General features: G+C 37.0%; 1 protein-coding gene across 1 annotated transcript in view; it reads right to left on the reverse strand.

The window, feature by feature from the left end:
* Positions 1-2290: 2290 nt before the first annotated feature.
* Positions 2291-19257, reverse strand: part of bru3 (bruno 3) — a 372081-nt gene continuing 355114 nt past the window's right edge. The window contains exon 10 of the mRNA XM_067142838.1: positions 2291-2586. The gene's annotated coding sequence lies outside the window, so the exon portion shown is untranslated. The remainder of the gene's footprint in view (positions 2587-19257) is intronic.

Genomic DNA, 19257 nt, shown 5'->3' on the forward strand with positions numbered 1-19257 from the left:
TTTTTTATATATACATACAGTATATCCCCCTTGATTTTGTTCCTCTTTATACATAGTAGGTTTAATATAATACTACAAGCCTATATCTACTTTCTCTAGCTACCTTCCAATTTGCATTTCTTTATTTACTCTGTGACTAGATTAAATTGATCTTCAGCTTCACTCACTACAAAAGTCTGTTTCCATTCTAAAGCTTGAGGTTCATTAGTTTTAAATGTACACCAATACTGCAGAATTAATGAATGAGCTTTCTACATAATCTGTTAAGAATTATAAAAAATAAATAGCCTACTAGGAAATATATTGTCAATGATCTGATATGAGGCTATGAAACATTTTATCTTAACCTGGCCATTTCCCTTTCATAAAAATATTGCCTTTGATCATACAGAAAATGCATCTATTCTTAGAGCGCTAGCTAACTAAGCAGCCAACAAACAAAATAAACATGTAATAAGAATTATTTTAGGCAATAACAAAAGCATCATATTTATTCCTGTATTATGCAACTATATAAGGAGACAATATTTGAAATTTTAAATATTTCTCTCTGTATTTTAACCACTGTTAAAATACCATTCTCCCTCAATGTAAAATCTTAATTTTTCTGATGCAGTCCTACGTTTTTCAGAGGGAAAAAAAAACTTTTAAAATACAAAATATAAACAGAGTGCTAATAAGCATAATTATCTATTGATATGTAGCTTTATAATATTTTTATTCTTTTTAACCTGTGCTCACATATAATTTATATGATAAGTGCATGCTACTTGATTAAGGTGTATAACAATGCAAAGAAGATGCAAGACTGTGTACTGGTAGTTTAAATAGTTCAGTACACATAAACATTTATCTGTTTTAACCACTCAGACTTATAGAATGGAAACCTTTTGACTAATCTTCTATCACGAAAGACTTGTGTGTGAGCTCCTAAGTGCATATTTCCCAACCAACGTACTGTCGAACGTTTCCCAACACGATGCCCAAAATCGCAACAGACAAGACATAAAGAACCGTTTGAAAAATTATATTTTTATTAAAAAAGTTCTCGCTTAGGTCATTAAAAAACTATGGGGTGATAAATCATTTTTTAAGATGTTTGTTCCACGATTAATTATAAAGAAAATGTAGAAAACCTCTTCTATATTCTTTGGCTTTTAAAGAGGTGCTATGATTATTTATAGTGACTATATACTTCATCTCTCACTTACTCGCAACATCTACAAACTACGTATGTATGTTTTCATGTATATGTATGAATATTTTGGTACTTTGGTTAATTCATATTCACTAAAATTGTAGTAGAAATATTACATTATTAATTATTTTGTATCATTTCATTATAAATATTAGGTTTCATTACACCATATTTATGGGTTATTTAATTACATATATGGGAGATGGGGAGGAGGGGATTCAAAATCGGTGGATACTCTTGAAACTTGGCATCAATGTAAAGCATTTAGGCTGTTGGCCCCCAAAAGCATTGAAATATACATATCGGTATATATATATAAAAAACAAAATTCACCATGAGACTATTAATTGAACATTGAAAACATTTGAAAACCTCGAGATAAAGGCATGAGCAGGTATCAAGTATGAAGGCTTCCTTGTTTTCACTGATATAGGAGCACAAAATAATTAGTGTCAAGTTAGGCATACAAAGGAGGTTGCTATGTCATCCTTAGCAACAAAAATATTTTCTACTATTCACGATATAAATATATATTAATTTTTTCCTTCATCTACTAACCGTGAACATTTCTCAATTCTATCAACCAACACACAAAACACATCAAGTAGTCTGTTTACTGACAAACAATTTGTTTACGAACGAGAGGATGAAACGGTCTGTACAGATACACATTATAATTGCAAATCACAGCCCATTTGAAATTTCTCGAGCAGTAATAGTTCTACGGTCCAATATAAATATTTCGTCCATGTGAAATACCGAGTCTTATTTCGCAAACTCGTTAACTTTAACAAGAAAAAAATATCTTTTTTTTCTTCTTTTGGAGACCAAGAGCCATAACCTCAATGTTTTATCCACACTCGTCACCTTAATTACTAAGCAAAAATTGGTTAAATCACTTTCTTCACTGTAGGTAGTTATTTTGAAATATAATAATAAATACTTAAGTTATGGTAGTAATAATAATTATAATAAATAATAATTATAATAATAATAATTTATATAATAATATGATAAGAATATGAAGCTTTCTAGCTACTATCTAAGTAGTTTTGACCTAGTATACTAAGTTGTTGTGGAGGGAAGGGGATGGGGGTATTGGGAGCGGAGCTACAAAATTCCGCACCATGTGGCTAATACTTTTCAGGAAGTATAAGAATGATGTGTTAACCAGTCACTGAACAACCGATGAACAGTGCCAAGCTGAGCCACTTTTCCCAAGCATATCTTCCGGGCATATTAAAAATTTGCTTTTTTATCCTTCCTTCTTTCTGTCACTGAGACTTCAAGAGTTGCAAACGTACAACTACAATCGTCCAAGTAAAACAATTACAGTGTGATGCTAGCCGCATTCTCTCCTCTCCTCTAGGCACGGCCAATTGAGAAATCTGTAGGACAAAAGAGAATATCAAAATTAGATTCAAGTTCTCTCTCACAAATTGGTTTATTAATTAACAAAATTCTTTTCAAAAGTGCATTGACTATCAAAGAACAAAAATTAAGTGTTTAAACAGTGCAATATCCAGGTTTGATTACGTGTTGATACATCTCTTAAAATTTCATAATATTAAAATATTACAAGTTGTTATTTTTTATCTGTCTAATTTTATACAATTCAAAATAGCAGTGAATCACATTAAAATCATACATGGGAATTAGTAACAACAAACTAGTGAATTCTGGCATGGCATTCTGACAATAAGAAAAGTTCAGTTCTTTTGATACATGTATTATTTATACATTTTAAGGAGATAGAGCTTTCAGGGATCATTAGATCCTATATGGCTAGTTCAGCATGAAAACTTAACAGCATTTTATAAGCTAATCATAAGAAGATGATTGAATTGCATTGCACACACAATAATTTTCAGAGATTTAAAGTATACACTTATGCTAAATAAATTTATTATACATATTAATTAAATATGTTTTCTATCTACTGTCACATCTAAATGACTGAATCAAACTTTAAAATATTTAAGGATAAAATTGCAGATACTCAAAATACCATATAAGCTACTTTCTATTCTGGAAATATCATTAGGTAAGATTGAGGAAGTGAACTTCATGTTAAAGATAGAATAAATGCTAATTTTGTTGCTAGGTGCATGGTTCTATGATGTAAAATGGTATGGGCAGAGTAGTCAGTATAAACTTTCATGAGCGTGTCAAGAAGTATTTTTGTGATTTACGAGCTGTAAATCAAAAATGAATGACCGTAATTATGTAATGTGAAAATTAAAAATGGAATAGTGGCGAGTTCCTTATCACAAATCAAAGGATACAAAGGAATGTACTGTTTCACTTCATAAGCTTCTGAAAGATGATGAATTTGAAAATAAATGATGTTTGACAATTTCTTGTCAAGATAACAGACCGGGATGTCTGTGAAACCCAAGTGTTCTTTTGCTATTGGTTTTGTCACACCAACTCAGACAGGTCTGAAGGTGATAACGATTTAGGGTAGGGCTAGGATGACAATGAGAGAGGACAAGGCTATAACTGGCCTTTATTAAGGTACAACCCCAGAATTTTGGTGTGAACATGGTGTGAACATGGGAAACCACAGAAAACCATCTTCAAGAGTGCAGACAGAGGAGTTCCAACTCATCATCTTCTAAATGCAAGCTCATAGCTATGTGACCTGATTTGCACAGCCAACTCACTCAGTGAACTCAAATGTATACTCCATTGCTTGAAGATGGCATTTTAAGGACTTAGCTATAGTGTCAGCTCAGCAACAAAAATCCTACTTCCAAATATCAGTCCATCTACGAGGCATGTTTTTTAAGTAAGTACCGTGTTTATATTCTGCCGATGCAGCGCTGCGGTCGGCATTCCATGCATGCGTGCTGTGTACCTGCATCTATTGGCAAGGCTGAGATGCCATTACGGTAATAGTCGCCCTTGTGTATGTTTGTTGGCAAGCATTTGAAATGGCCTCGCCGATCGAGAGTCCCGCCGACTGTGAAGTTCGGTCTGTTATTAGTTTTCCGAGTGCAAAAGGTTTGAAAGCTATCGATATTCATCGTGAGATCTGTGCAGTTTATGGACCAAACATCATGAGCGATGGAATGGTTAGGAAATTGGTTCGAGCATTTAAATGTGGCCGCAAAGATGTGCATGATGAAGAACGGACTGGGTGACCTTCAGTCCATTAGTGAAGATTTGGTGCAGGCAGTTGACCGAGCAGTGAGAGAATACAGACACTTTACGATTACGTCGTTATCTGACGTGTTTCCTTAAGTTTCTCGAAGGGTTCTTTATGAAATTGTGAGGGAACGATTAAATTACTGAAAGGTGTGCTCACGCTGGATACCGAAAATGTTGATGGAGGAGCACAAAAGCAGACGTTTGGGCAGTGCCTTAACTTTCCTGGAGCATTACAACGAGGAAGGTGATGATTTTTTGAGTCAAATTGTAATGGGGGATGAAACCTGGGTGGCCTACGTTACATCTCATCTACATCAAAACAGCAGTCTATGGAATGGCAACATTCAAGAATGGCACAATATTCAAAAAAAATTTATCAGATGAGCACCAATGAACAATACCAACAATATGTTTCCAACATACGTGCTTTAACCTATTAAACATTACCATCCAACCATGCTTCTTTCTAAAGGAATATTCAAATCCAACACGATCGACTTTAACCACGGTTCTGGTTTTGCAACAGTACACTTATGATGATGACCATAACCACCTTTGAATGAACCAGCTGTAAAACCTTCAACCTAATGTTCATCCATAAAGTTGGAGAAGCCCCAATTCACGCTGTGATCAATCTCTAGCCAATACGTACACAGTTGCATAAACTTTCATCCAGACGTTTCAGATGTTTTCTAGTCATTGTAAAATAAAATATTTTATTGCTTCCTTGTTCACAAATTCTGGCATTTAGTTAATGTACATATTGTAAACTATGTAAATATCACCTAAAACTTTGTAATAAGCACAAGACCATTGTATTTAGTATTTGATATTAATTTAAGTTTAGTATTAAGTTCCAATGTTAATAGATTTAAGACTTGACCTTAAGATTGGCATTAGGCTGAAGATGCTCAAAACTAGGGCGAAACATGTCCCTAACTAGTGTTTATATTTCATGTAGAATTTAATCACTACAAAATATAATTGTATTGAATAGGTGGACACAGTAATTTTATTCAGGAAAGAATTTTACTTTTTGTATCTTCAATACGGAACAAAATGAGATTAGTTACTTGTAAATTCAACTTCACCCAAGAAAATGAAGTTTAATCAAACCATGTAAGCCCGAAAAATCATGTGTACAGTGTTTTGGGACAGAAAGGGCGTGTTACTGGTGGACTTTTTGCCCCATGGTGAGACAATCAATTCAGCAACGTATTTTGAGACCTTAAACAAATTGCACCGCTCAATTCAGAACAAAAGGCGTGGCATGCTCAGTAAGGGTGTAGTTTTGCTTCATGACAATGCACGCCTACATGCGGCTCATCGAACCCAAGACCTCACCACATCATTTCGCTGGGAACAACTCAATCACCCTCCATACAGTCCCGATCTTGAGCCCAGTGATTACCACTTGTTCCTGCATTGGAAGAAACATATGGCCAGCAAACGCCACGATGATGATGGTGTCAAGATGGCCGTGTTGCAGTGGCTGACAAATCAGGCGGCCAACTTCTATGAGGATGGTATGCAAAAGCTCGTTGTATGATATGACGAGTGCCTCAATATTGGTGGGAATTATGTTGAAAAGTAGAGTAATATGCAGGCTTTCATATAGAAATAAAATTGTTAAAAAATCTCTGTTTTTAATTTATTTCAAAACGGTACTCACTTAAAAAACATGCCTCGTATATTGGGAGATTTTCCAAAGCACAAACAAACACATTCAAATACAAGAAGCCCACATGAAAGGAAGACTACCTCAAGTCTGTAAGAAAATTACTTTGGGAACCAACCATATCTATAGTCCACCTGTGATTTTCAGTGAACCATGAACCATTCTATTAAAAAAAAACCTACTTTATACAGTACTAATGTAGACTGAAACTGAAAAAAAATCCAGATAATTGGATGTTATCTTTACATACTGCTGACTAAATAATTCTGCCTTGTGTATATCCTCAAATATACACTCTCTTTGTTCATTAATGATTCCTGGAACCTGTTCCTGCCTAAAAATACCTATACATACCCTTCCACATTTTTGCTAAAATTCATGACTGCCAATTATACTTGCCATCATCTTACTTATTCTTAGTCGATTTCTTTGCTAAATTCAATTTCCTGGTAAGTTTTTTGTTTTTTCCAACCTGCACCTCAATCTCTTTGTTTCTCTGTTAAAATATAGTGGGTCTTTACCATTCCTTACTGTCTTTAAAAGGTACATACCCTGTTTTCACATTCAACAACAATTGTTTTAAATCCATCCCATAGGCTGTTAACATTTTTATTTAGCATTCTTTAAAACTCCTTCATGACTGTCTTATCAACCATACGGTACTGCCTAATAATGATATTTTCCAACCTTCCTTTCTATCATATTTACTTTTTCACCGATTAAAACCGCTTCATAATCAAATACCATCTGTCACTTCAGTTCCTCTGTAGAGCTCATCTGGTTTTATTTGCCCCACATCTAGAATATTCTTCCCTCTAGTTGGTTCCATCATTTTCTGATTTGGCCGTCCTTCCCAAATTACTTACTATTTGTTGGCCATACTTTCTATCATTTATGTTACCTTCCCAGTTAACATTTGGTAAACTGAGATCACCTGCTACAATCATTTCTTTTTGTGTCGTTCTCCACATAACTGATTATATTATCAAATAAGTTGCTGTCACTGTCACCTCTTCCAGCTCTGTTCACCCCCAAAACATCAAGCTGCCTATCTTTAGAGATGAGCCTTACACCTAGAATTTCATGTTTCTCATCCTTAACTTTTTCATAGCTGAAAATTCATCTTTCACTAGTATGAATACTCCCCCTCCTTTCGATTCTACCCAGTTTCGGGAGAAAATTTATGTATCCATAATATCACTTGTCAGCCATGATTCAGCTCCTATTACAATATCTGATCAGTATATATCCATTGTATTGTTTATAAATCCTCCTCTTCTCTATGAAAGTAGTTGGATTTTACTAACTATAATTAATTTTGTAAACAGGTTTGTTACTTAATTCTCTTTTCATTAATTCACTGCCTAGGAAGTTCAGGAATACAGTTCCTTTCAACAATTACAAATTTTAAGTTCTTACAAACTTCCATTATTGCATCATCTAATGTTAGGGAAAAGAAAAAAGGAACCGTCTGGTTTTACATTTGATAGTTTACAGTGGAGAAGGCCCATCGTGGTGGGACTTTTTGAAGCACATTCAGCTTTATTATTCTCTTACTTCAGGGTTCCTTCCTAACGAACTTCAACTCTACATTCTCCTAGCGGACACAACAAGATCAGACACCGACTTATTCTTCAAATCCATCCTTAAATCTACCTAGATATATAAAATAGACTTTCTCTCCATACTTTTTGACTAATCGACCTTACAGATGGTTTTTTTACACCAGATATGATAAATAATAGCCTATGTCAGATTCAGTTAAATTTTTATTTGTTTGTTTGTTTGTGTGCTTGTTAGTTACAGCATCATGGTAGAATGGATTGGTGGATTTTTATGAACTTGGTAAGTTATATAAGTTTAGAAAAAGGTAAGTGGGATCTTAGCTACAAGTTGTTCAAAACTTTTGAGCAGGAGGGAGCTTCAAAGGGGGCCTTAAACATAAAACGCAATGTTATCTCTTATACTGTTGGTTTTACTGGAAATTTGTTTATAAAATTTATTTAGAATATTAATTAACAAACATTTTTGTTCTGTTCCATTTACTATCAGTGCAGATTGTGTGAAAGTTTAAGCCCGAGAACCAACTCTTTTTGGGGAGTTGCTATGGAAATCGTCCAGGCAATGTTGAAGGACTTTGTGCATTTGTCTGTAGTCTACATTTTGAATATCAAATGAAGGAACAGATTGCATACATACATACATACATACATACATACATACATACATACATACATACATACATACATACATATATACATACATACATACATACATACATCATTATAGACCAAGGCCATCCACAGAGCGCTCCCCAAGCGGTAGCGCTCTGGCTGCGCTCTAGGCTAGTGCTCCGAGCGCTTTGGTGAAAGGTAGTTTCGGAAGTGGTGAGAGGAGCTTGGCTGGCTGAGTGCGCAGTCTGCCTGCCACGTGGAAGTGAGCAGCCAATCCATCAGTCGCTAGTCTAGTCCAATGTGCTTTGCTGACAGCGTGTAACTAAATCAGTTTCGCAGTTGTCATGACTGAACATCATACAAAAAAAAAAAAAGGAGTGGTGAAGCAGTAGCCTTTAGAGCAGAAAGGGAAATTTCATTTTTCTGTACAGCTTATAAAGGGCATGCCAAATGTTTAGTGTGCCACTGAGATTTAATATTTTAAAAAACACAATTTGGAACGGAACTACAGTGCCAACCACAGGGATGATTATGCTGATTTGACAGACGCCAGTTGCCTATCAAAGTTGGAAGAACTGAAAAAAAAATTCAGGCAGCACTATTTTGTATTATTGTTTTAATATTAAAATGCTTGTTTACAAACAGGAATGAAGAAATGATTTAATTATCTGAAGAACACTAAAATTGTGACTCACCAAATTTTTGTCTGACAGGAGATAGAGGAGAGTGAGGTTGGTGGACCTATTTTACGAGCAAGCTCCAAATGTTCGATGTGAATTGCCAAAGCTGGGAAACCCTTTGCAGAAGGGAATTTAATCAAGGAGTGCCTAATGAACGTGGCAGCATGTATTTGTCCTACGGAACTAGTTGAGAAATTTGACAAAATCTCTCTTTCTCCTCAAACTGTGGCTCGCAGAATAGACGATATGGCCATTGATATGGAACAGCAATTAATGGAGAAGGCAGCAAATTTTCCAACACCCTCAACGAATCAACTGACACTGCAGACACAGCTCAGCTCATTATTCTCATTTGAGGAGGTGGATGATGATCTTCAGGTCACCGAGGATTTCCTAGACTTGGTAGCTCTCAAAGACACCACTACTGGTTTTGATATTTTTCAAACTGTGGAGGTGTTTTCGAGTCAATGGGATTAAAATGGGAGCAGTTGATGTGTGTAAGAGCTCCTGCTTTGCGTGGCTTATGCACTGGGTTCCTCAGCTATATAAAATTAAAAATGACAGAGCGGTAGTAGCCTAATGGCAGCGATCCATTGCTTGATACACCAAGAGGCAATCTGTGCAAAACTCTCCAAGCTTATTAAAGACGTAATGGGAACAGTTGTGCAAATGGTAAATTATCTTCACTCCCATGGACTCGTACACTGTCAATTCAAAGAGTTCTTGGATGACATCGAAGTGGAGTATTCGGATATCCTGTACCATGCAAAAGTAAGATGGCTGAGAAAGGCGAAGGTGCTTCATCATGTTCTTTTGCTTGCGAAACGCAATAGATACCTTTTGTTACATTAAAAGGTGGCCTGAAGTTCTTTTGCATGATCATAAGTGGGTGGTGGACTTGGCATTTTTAGGTGACATTACTGCCCATATAATAATTTCGTGTGGCTATTACTAGCCGATTGCAGCCCTTGTAAGGCAGACCCTCCGATGAGGGTGGGCGGCATCTGCCATGTATAGGTAACTGCGTGTTAGTCTGGTGGAGGATAGTGTTATGTGTGGTGTGTGAGTTGCAGGGATGTTGGGGACATCACAAACACCCAGCCCTCGGGCCATTGGAATTAACCAATTAAGGCTAAAATCCCCCGACTCGGCCGGGAATCGAACCCGGGACCCTCTGAACTGAAGGCCAGTACGCTGACCATTCAGCCAGCGAGTCAGACTCTGCCCATATGAATACTTTGAACACTTCGTTTCAGGGCAAAAAGCACAATAGCTGAGATTTGGTGGAAAAAAATTCAAGTGTTCAAAAGAAAATTGATTTTATGGGAAAACCAGTTGTGTGCAAGGAACGCAGGACATTTTCCATTTCTCAAAACAGTGAAAGAAGGTGTCAACTTTGATGAGCACTTGCAGGTAATTTGCTAATTACAAGAAGAGTTTGAAAAGAGGTTTTCAAAATTATCAGAACTCCAAACAGTGTTAGATGTATTTGTTCAACAATTTTCTCTTAGTGCAGACAGTGTTCCACAGCTATTTAAATTAGAGTTGATTGAACTGCAGTGCAATATTTGTCTTAAAGACTGCTTTCTAATGTCACAAAGTTTAGAAGAATTTTACAGTGGCTTTCCAGAAGAAGAATACCCCCTTTTGTATAAACATGCACGTAAAGTTCTTTCATGTCTGTTATTTCAAACTTATGAATAAAGTATCCTGAGTCCACCCAGCTTTCACTCCCGTAAAGCAAAGTTGGTCTGAAAACAAACCGATGCAAAGACAGTTTTGACCAGGAGTTGACTTCTTTCTTACAGAATAGTGTTGATCGCAACTGCAAGCTCAGTGCATTAGCTTTGCTGCACATTGATTCAATCTCACTTACTATATTACCATCCTGGGAGAACACACATCCTAAGTACTTGAAATTATCCACCTGTTCCAGCTTTGTATCACCAATCTGACATTCAGTTCTGTTGGATTTCTTACCTATTGACATCACTTTAGTCCTGGAAAGGCAGTATGAGTTAGTGACTAAACGGTCAGAAAGAGGCTTGAGAAGCCAATTTAAGATCAAGTACCAGCAACAGCCAGACATAGTGCAGTTCAGTGGAGATTGGCTGCACTGGCAGATAAGACACGCGAGTCCTGTGCTCTTCTCCGATGAATCTCATTACACATTGTATCATTCAGATGGTCATCTGCAAGCGTGGAGATGATGTGGAGAGTGATTTCATCCAACAGCTGTGTAATCTACAGTTGCTCATGGAGGTGAATCTGTTATCTGTGAATCTTGATACAACAACCAATCTCCTGATTATTCACAATGGATCTGTACTGCTCGTTGGTACATGGAAGCAGTTGTGGTAGAATGAAGCCACTGGTGCACTTACACTGATTCAAAGAAGTTTACTTGCAGAGGTATGTTGCTAGAATGCTAAGGGTTGCTCAAAGTACTATTTGGTATTTGTGGAAACGTATTTGGCAATGAAAGTGTTGCCACGTGCTCTTTGGTGCTATACGTGACTCTTCACATGAGGAAACCTGGAGAAAACACAGTATTCATGCATAATAATATAATCATTCTAGAGTCAGACCAGTGAAGATTCCTGCAAGAACAACATGTGCAACTAATGTAGTGGACATCTAAGAAGTCTTGATTTGAATCTGACTGAAAATGTCTGGCACCAGCTGGATCAATGCATCCGAGTGAGAAATTCACCATCGCAAACATCACAAGCCCTTAAAGAGGCCCTTTTGGAAGAGTGGTAACATCAGCCTCAACTGAAAGTGCAGCACCTTGTCAGAAGCATGAGAAGCTGTTATCCATATGAGGGGTGGCCAAACTAATTAGATGCTTGATTAACATGTAGACATTTTGATGTTAAGACCAGAGGACACTTTGTTTATGATGCATTGTGCAGTGATGTCATGAATCAGGTTAGTTTTCATTGTGTGTTGATCAACCAGTCACCACTGATCTGCATTTAGGGCTGTTGTCCAGGGTCACAGATTCCATATCAGTTCTTTACCCAGTCTTTTCTTAAATGATTTCAAAGAAGTTGAAAATTTATGGAACCTCTCCCTTGGTATGATTTCTAATCCTGTAAACTGATATTTGCCTCAATTTGTCATCCTGAATTTCAACCTTATCTCATTACTAGCAGTTACCCACGGCTTCGCTTGTGTGGATTTTGTAATTTGATAAAAGTAATCGTTTCTCGGTCCTGTACTAAGACATTATCTAAAAATTCCTAAAATATAAAAAACTCACCAAAAAATTGGGTTTCATACTGTATGTACCCCAGAAACACTTTGTAAACCATGTTTGCGGTATTGCCTTTTGGGGGAAAGATGACCATGTGACAAAGAACTGTACATGGGAGAAACAGTCTCCTCTCAAGTCAAAAAATATAAATTTAAATAATGTTTCTTTATTTTTAAAATGAGATTCCAAATACCTATTTCCATGTCTGTAACATCTTTGAGATATAAGTAGAACGAATAAAAAGAATTCAACTCCTTTATCAATTCTTCTCCCACCCCCACCTAAGTGGATTTTCTGAAAACAAAAAATAATGTTCCTTTATTTTTAAAGGAGATTCCAAACGCCAGTCTTCACGTCTGTAACATCTTCAGTTTTTGGGATATAAGTATCCTCATAAGAAATAATTCAACATGTTCCTGTTTTTTTAAAGGAGATTCAAAAATACTGATTTTTACGTCTGTAACATCTTTAGTTTTAAGATATAAGTACCCTCACAAAAAAAATTTAACTCTTTTTTCACTTCTTTACACTCCCGTTAAGTGCTTTTTCCGAAAAACAAAAATAAAACATGTTCCTGTATTTTTAAAGGACTTTCCAAATACCAGTTTTCACATCTGTAACATCTTCAGTTTTTGAGAAGTAACTCATAAAAAGAATTCAACTTTTTCACACACTTCTCCCCCCTTAAGCGGACTTTCCGAAAAAATAAAAATAAATTTCACTCCTGTGTTAATAGTCTAATAGTGCTATCTTCTTGCCATATGTCTACACAACAGTGTATGTGAATGGAACTAAAGCATGTACCTTAACTTCTTCTATCAAAGTGAAGTAATTGTCATAGCAGTGTTCTGAATAAACATTGCAAATAAATTCAAAGCAATCGGAGAACTTAGTAGAACTCAACAAATAGTTGTGCTCTCTTCTTCGAACATTAAAAAGTACAAGTGAACTATTTGTTTTGTGTGGACAATCTTATAATCTGTGTCAAGTGTAACTTACATTAGGAAGAATGTGGGTTTGATTCTTTTGACATTCAGCTGCATGAAAGTTAATATCTTTATTTTCTCCAAGTCAGTGACCAGTTTATTTACCTTAAAGAAGTGTTTGTGTTTGATTCCATTGAGATTTAACATGGTATCTTTACATTTCTTTAGTCCCTTCATGGAAACAGTTCAAAAATTACACCTCAGACTAATTCATCCAGTACATTGAGGGGGCTTATATGTGTGTGTTCACACTATCCTTCTGAGTGAGTAAGGCGACCCAAACTCATAGTTCTTCATGATCTTCAACAACTTCTAGAACTTCAAGAACATCTAGAGCTGCCCCCGTTGGAGTGGTACGTGGACCCATGGTGCTGAGAGCTGTTCCATGGTGAGGACGGGAAGAGTAGCAGAGCAACGCAGGATATCACCAGCCGCAAGACGGATAAACATCGTGCCCAATCCATCTTCCACTGTATTGAGGTGATATGAACTTGACTTTATGCATTAAACAAACAGTTTCAAAATTCAGAACTTCATTCAAAGCAAATCCTCTCACCCTCTGTACCCACTCCAATTTGATGTTCCATACATGCCCTGCATACTGTCTCATGCTCATCAAGCTAACAAGTATGGGCATTGCCTGGTACAATATCCTTCCATTTTTCACTAAAATTTACATGACTCCCAAAATTGTGTTTGCCATCATTTTAGTTTTAGCTGACTGAATTTCCATAAAGTTCCTTCTATCACTTCTTGCTTCCACAACCATTCACCACTATTTCTTTCTAACCTGCACCTCCTTTTTAATATATTTATTTCTCTGTTATAATATTGCAAGTCTTTCCCATTCCTTATCACTAGAGCTCGGATTCGAGCATATTAGCATATTTTTTTCCTGAATAGTACACATTGAAAGAAGCCTTTCGGTGATATTTTCATCTCTCTGGGACCAACAGAATTTAAATTTATTGAGCATATAAATGCATAAAACTGCGGTTTTCGCAATAGAAGCATATAAATGCATATTATTGTGGTTTACGTCTAACTAGTTTGTTTTTCCACGGTTCACTGGGATTGAGTTTTACAACAATAATGTTGGCCATGTATCTTCCACAACTGTCTGTGGTCTCGTCGATAGATAACCAAATTGGGTGGCTCCCAATGTCTTTCCTGATTGTGTGTAGAACGTGGTGAAAAAAGTACCTGAATGAATATCCTTCGTGGAATGAAGGTATTATCGAGAGATTACCTTCATTACAACAGAGCCAGATCCATAGATCCATGTTAAAATTACTTCTAAATCATTTATATGAGAATGCAGAATACGGCAATCGTGCATGAATTCATACCTTTTCAGACTCTGAAGATACGTAATTTTTATGTAGGGTCGACTCATGAGGCAACTCTCTTCCTGCAAAGTCCTTGAAGAGAGCTCTAATCTCAACATGTTCGACCTTGTAGAGGGGTATGTTGACGCTTAAGAACGCCCTACAAACTCTGGAAGAGAACTCGTCCGAGTGCTGTTGCTGATTGAACAAAGGTTGTATCAGAGCTTGTTTCTTCGATTTCCTTTTTTTAAATTCTTCGACTTTTGCTGAGTGCCCACTTATGGCTTTATGTTGGGAAAATTGAAAACCCTTTGAAATCTTGATCTGAAAATAAATGGGTAGGTACGCACGCATAAGTGAGAAAAAATACATTGAATAAACAAAAATAAAGCATTGTGGATTATGAGCACAGGACTCGCGTGTCTTATCTGCCAGTGCAGCCAATCTCCACTGAACTGCACTATGTCTGGCTGTTGCTGGTACTTGATCTTAAATTGGCTTCTCAAGCCTCTTTCTGACCGTTTAGTCACTAACTCATACTGCCTTTCCAGGACTAAAGTGATGTCAATAGGTAAGAAATCCAACAGAACTGAATGTCAGATTGGTGATACAAAGCTGGAACAGGTGGATAATTTCAAGTACTTAGGATGTGTGTTCTCCCAGGATGGTAATATAGTAAGTGAGATTGAATCAATGTGCAGCAAAGCTAATGCACTGAGCTTGCAGTTGCGATCAACACTATTCTGTAAGAAAGAAGTCAACTCCTGGTCAAAACTGTCTTTGCATCGGTTTGTTTTCAGACCAACTTTGCTTTACGGGAGTGAAAGCTGGGTGGACTCAGGATACTTTATTCATAAGTTTGAAATAACAGACATGAAAGAACTTTACATGCATGTTTATACAAAAGGGGGTATTCTTCTTCTGGAAAGCCACTGTAAAATTCTTCTAAACTTTGTGACATTAGAAAGCAGTCTTTAAGACAAATATTGCACTGCAGTTCAATCAACTCTAATTTAAATAGCTGTGGAACACTGTCTGCACTAAGAGAAAATTGTTGAACAAATACATCTAACACTGTTTGGAGTTCTGATAATTTTGAAAACCTCTTTTCAAACTCTTCTTGTAATTAGCAAATTACCTGCAAGTGCTCATCAAAGTTGACACCTTCTTTCACTGTTTTGAGAAATGGAAAATGTCCTGCGTTCCTTGCACACAACTGGTTTTCCCATAAAATCAATTTTCTTTTGAACACTTGAATTTTTTTCCACCAAATCTCAGCTATTGTGCTTTTTGCCCTGAAACGAAGTGTTCAAAGTATTCATATGGGCAGAGTCTGACTCGCTGGCTGAATGGTCAGCGTACTGGCCTTCAGTTCAGAGGGTCCCGGGTTCGATTCCCGGCCGAGTCGGGGGATTTTAGCCTTAATTGGTTAATTCCAATGGCCCGAGGGCTGGGTGTTTGTGATGTCCCCAACATCCCTGCAACTCACACACCACACATAACACTATCCTCCACCACACTAACACGCAGTTACCTATACATGGCAGATGCCGCCCACCCTCATCGGAGGGTCTGCCTTACAAGGGCTGCAATCGGCTAGTAATAGCCACACGAAATTATTATATGGGCAGTAATGTCACCTAAAAATGCCAAGTCCACCACCCACTTATGATCATGCAAAAGAACTTCAGGCCACCTTTTAATGTAACAAAAGGTATCTATTGCGTTTCGCAAGCAAAAGAACATGATGAAGCACCTTCGCCTTTCTCAGCCATCTTACTTTTGCATGGTACAGGATATCCGGATACTCCACTTCGATGTCATCCAAGAACTCTTTGAATTGACAGTGTACGAGTCCATGGGAGTGAAGATAATTTACCATTTGCACAACTGTTCCCATTACGTCTTTAATAAGCTTGGAGAGTTTTGCACAGATTGCCTCTTGGTGTATCAAGCAATGGATCGCTGCCATTAGGCTACTACCGCTCTGTCATTTTTAATTTTATATAGCTGAGGAACCCAGTGCATAAGCCACGCAAAGCAGGAGCTCTTACACACATCAACTGCTCCCATTTTAATCCCATTGACTCGATGAAAAAAAACCAGCAAGGATTATGAATTACAAACTATCCACTTCATAGCTGTATCAGTGATATAATCTAATGGTTTCGTAAGAAAATTTACTATTGAGGAAGAGAAAAATGGTTCGATCAACATTTTAGACGTTAAAACCACTAGGAAAGGAAATCAATTTTACTTTGGAATACATAGGAAACCTATATTCACTCCAACCATGATTAATAATAACTCTTTACATCCCGACTCACAGAAGAAATCTGCGTATTATAGCTTTATTAATGGGGCCTTTGAGGTTCCTTTAACCAACAAAGAGAGAAATAAAGAACTTGCTTTTATCTAACAACAGGCCTTAATTAATGGCTTTAGTCTTAAAGTTATTAATGGGTTAATCACCAAACATAAATTTAAACAACAAATTAATTTAGTAAAACAGTCAGAGAAAACAAAAGTACGTGAAGTTCACCTACAACAAGCCTAACACTTATGTAATTACAAATTTATTAAAGAAATACGACATCAAGGTAGAGTTTTCAACAAATAATAATACTTGGCACAGGTTTTTCAAACATAACACAGCAAGTACAAAGAAGAAGATTCCAAGATTCAGGAATTTATAAGCTGATTTGCAACCAATGCAAGCCCACGTATGTAGGTCAATCCAGATGGAACTTTTCAATAATGTATCAAGAACATGTCAATGCGGGAAAATATAGAAGGTATTCTGCAATGGGAGTACACATGAAAGAGACTTCATAAATTTACAGACTTCAAACAAGACCTTGCAATTACTAATAGAGTAAATAAAGGAAGACTATTGAACAGTTTAGAAAATATCCATATTTTTCTTGATAAGTTAACAAATAAGGACGAGCACAAGTGTAACAAGCAGGCATGAGGGCTCTATGTCACAGCCAGAAGCCCCCTCCTCACGAGAAACAACAGATGAAGACACACCTTGCTTCCCCTCTCCCCTCCGAATCACGCAAGGAAGAAGACCACATCACACCGCTATTACACTAGCTCGAGAACAGTAGATACAGACCCACACCCGTACCCACAGAGAGTAAAGGAAGTGAATTGGACAGGGATACATTACATACATACATTATCATTATAGACTGTTATGCCTTTCAGCGTTCAGTCTGCAAGCCTCTGAATTTATTAAACGTCGCCACAATCCTCGATTTGCAACTAATGTTGTGGCCTCATTTAGTTCTATACCTCTTATCTTTAAATCGTCAGAAACTGAGTCTAACCATCGTCGTCTTGGTCTACCTCTACTTCTCTTACCCTCCATAGCAGAGTCCATTATTCTCCTAGGTAACCTATCCTCCTCCATTTGCCTCACATGACCCCACCACCAAAGCCGGTTTATGCGTACAGCTTCATCCATCGAGTTCATTCCTAAATTAGCCTTTATCTCCTCATTCCGAGTACCCTCCTGCCATTGTACCCACCTGTTTGTACCAGCAATCATTCTTGCTACTTTCATGTATGTTACTTCTAACTTATGAATAAGATATCCTGAGTCCACCCAGATTTTGCTCCCGTAGAGCAAAGTTGGTCTGAAAACAGACTGATGTAAAGATAGTTTCATCTGGGAACACTTCCTTCTTACATAAAACTGTTGATCGCAACTGCGAGCTCACTGCATTAGCTTTACGACACCTTGATTCAATCTCGCTTACTATATTACCATCCTGGGAGAACACACAACCTAAATACTTGAAATTATCGACCTGTTCTAGCTTTGTATCACCAATCTGACATTCAATTCTATTGAATTTCTTACCTACTGACATCAATTTAGTCTTCGAGAGTCTAATTTTCATACCATACTCATTGCACCTATTTTCAAGTTCCAAGATATTAGACTGCAGGCTTTCGGCACAATCTGCCATTAAGACCAAGTCGTCAGCATAGGCCAGGCTGCTTACCAGGCCCCGATTTCAAGTAGTTAGCACCCTGGGCAAATAATATTTAGCCGCCCGCCCCTCTGCTCGTTTTCCTGTTCCTCTAAAAAATAATTGTTTACAAATTAAATATTACAGTTTTCAAGATTATGAGTTTTAAAACAGCACATTATGCAAATACAGTAAAACCTCCCTCTAACGGACACCTTCGGGACCGAAAAAAATGTCCGTTATGAAGGGGTGTCCGCCCGCGAGAGGTTATGAAACCGGTACCATTAAACATAAGTTGGAACACAATAACCCATGTACCGTATTGTATGTGTTAACAATTCTCGCAAATGTACCTTTAATTGTATACTGTATACAGTATTGTACAATATACTGCACTGTACTCACATGAGAAAGTTGTAGATGGGCTGCTGCAGCTACGATGCACTGTATTAAAGAGACAAAAACACTTCTATGGAAACCTCTATTGAGCACACTGTACACTATTACCGTTCACCATGTTAAAATTAAGAAGAACGTATGAGTTTTTGAAACTTCAAATCAGTATGTAGATGTAACAATATCTAGCACAGTACAGTAAAACATTAGCACTTGAAAAAATCCTTAATGTTCGTTTGTTTTGTCCATTTCGGTTTAGCAATGATGTTTTTACTATGAGCAATTAAATCCTGGGTCAAATTTACACCTTTTTCATTGTTTTGTTTATAATAAAATTCTTTCAGTCGCTTAACAATGCCGAGAGCCTCACTGTACGAGGTTATTGGCAGCACAATCATTTTCCGTATTCAAAGTCGTCATTA

The sequence above is a fragment of the Anabrus simplex genome, chromosome 3 (assembly GCF_040414725.1).
Source record: "Anabrus simplex isolate iqAnaSimp1 chromosome 3, ASM4041472v1, whole genome shotgun sequence".
Lineage (NCBI taxonomy): Eukaryota > Metazoa > Arthropoda > Insecta > Orthoptera > Tettigoniidae > Anabrus > Anabrus simplex.